The sequence below is a fragment of the Microtus ochrogaster genome, linkage group LG1 (genome assembly GCF_000317375.1).
Source record: "Microtus ochrogaster isolate Prairie Vole_2 linkage group LG1, MicOch1.0, whole genome shotgun sequence".
NCBI lineage: Eukaryota > Metazoa > Chordata > Mammalia > Rodentia > Cricetidae > Microtus > Microtus ochrogaster.
The window spans coordinates 24705742-24707370 of NC_022027.1; positions in this window are offsets into that span (position 1 = coordinate 24705742).

Sequence of the window (1629 nt, forward strand, 5' to 3'; positions counted from 1 at the left end):
GCCACCACCGCCCGGCTCTCTCCCTATTTCTTGTGTCTGTCTGTGATTTATGGTCACTGCCCCATTTACAGTCTGCCACTTGCATGTGTCTGTGCCTGCCTGAATGCTTCCAGACCTCTGGCTGTCCCTATGCATCTCTGTGATTGTCTCCAATAAAGGGCTTTGCTCTGTATTTATTGAGCATCACAGAAAACCTCGCATGTGGAAGGAAGGGGGGTTCTCTATACAAATCTCTAACAGTTTTTACAAAAGAAGAAACTTTGTGGAATCCGATTGACAAATTAGCAAATGTGACTAAAAACAGATAATGTTTCCAGCACTGATTGTAGACACTTTTATAAAGTTGCTTCCAGCATTGCTGACTGCCTTCAGCAAATGATTACTATAGCACACACACACACACACACACACACACACACACACACACACACACACACACATGATTTTTCTGGATCATAGGCAAGGAAAAATACCTAACTTGAGTGTAAAGCTATGCATTACTTTAGGCTGTAAAAGGGGATATCATGGAAAATCTGAGGCAAGGAAATTTGTTCTCTTAAAGGCAGGTTAAACTTAAATTGGCTGAGTGCATAGTAGGACAGACAACTGAATTCATATTCTTAAATAATCTTAAGGTATAGCATTAACTTGACTATGAGGTTCATGTAAGTTCAGTCTTTTGAAGGTCAAAAATGTTTTCATGAAATTGTACTACTACACTTAAAGTATAGGAGACAGAGTTTAGCTTGCTTTGTTGTAGAAAGATGGGAAAGAACAGTTCCCTATCTCCATTATGAAAACCAGTGATAAAAATGGTTTCTATTTACTGTGAAGTTAAGCTATTCAAGTTTGAAATGATAGAATATAGCAAATTAAAACCACATCTGTGATACAGATTAATATACTTAAATTTATTATTACTATTGTGAAGTAATTTCTCTCCTTCCACTTTTACATGGGTCCTGAAGACCAAACTCACTCAGGTCTCAGATCTCTAGGTTTGCTTAAAGCCACATCGTATGTGCTTACATAAAAATCCATCACTATGTTGCTAAGATTTCACTAGAATTGTCTCCAGAGTGCTTCACCTTTAGCTTTGCTCAGAACCAACAAGTCATCTCTGGGTATTTTGAGAAAGAAAATGAAAGAAATGGAAACTTTGGGTTGCATTTGCTCTCTTGAGAACTGCAGGGCCAACAGATGAGCACTATGTGCTGTCGATGTCTGATATGAGAATTAGTTTTATACTAGGAGGACAAAGAGCTGTGTGGCCTGGCATGTGATCATGGTTCAAAGTAAACACATTTTGTGACCTGATAATGCTATGGTAACCAGGAAGCTGAAGTCCAAGCAGAAGGGGAACATCACTAGGCTGTATCAACAGGGGAAGTCATGTGATTGGTGGGCTGCTTTAGGGAGCATTGCATTTGAACAGAGGGAGTTTGCATAACATATTTGTGCTCAGGAACTGAGATGTTCTTGGAAAACAATGTCTTCCTGCTCCATGCTGAGTAGGAGTGATCATCATTTACTGACACAGCAACAGTGTGACATGGACCAAGCTCAGGAAAAGTCCTCAGGGTCTCAGGAAAACAATTTACAAAATCTCTGACCACAAAACCCTGAACC